The sequence below is a fragment of the Etheostoma spectabile genome, chromosome 20 (assembly GCF_008692095.1).
Source record: "Etheostoma spectabile isolate EspeVRDwgs_2016 chromosome 20, UIUC_Espe_1.0, whole genome shotgun sequence".
Lineage (NCBI taxonomy): Eukaryota > Metazoa > Chordata > Actinopteri > Perciformes > Percidae > Etheostoma > Etheostoma spectabile.
Window position 1 is genome coordinate 20,430,143 of NC_045752.1, and position 203 is coordinate 20,430,345.

The 203-nt window shown below is 45.8% G+C and overlaps 1 protein-coding gene across 1 annotated transcript in view; it reads right to left on the reverse strand.

The window, feature by feature from the left end:
- Window positions 1-203, reverse strand: part of LOC116670090 (tyrosine-protein kinase SRK3-like) — an 89,980-nt gene that overhangs the window by 15,928 nt on the left and 73,849 nt on the right. The gene's annotated exons all lie outside the window — the stretch shown is intronic.

Genomic DNA, 203 nt, shown 5'->3' on the forward strand with positions numbered 1-203 from the left:
TTGAGGCTTACTCAGGTACATTTTTGCAAACTGCAGTCTTGCTTTTTTATGCCTCTGTTTCAGAAATGGGGTTCTCCTCGGTCTCCTGCTATAGCGCTTCTTCTCATTCAGATGATGACGTATGGTTCGAGCTAACACTGATGCACCCTGAGTCTGCAGGAGAGCCTGAATTTGCGTGGAAGTTGACTGAGGTTGTTTATCCA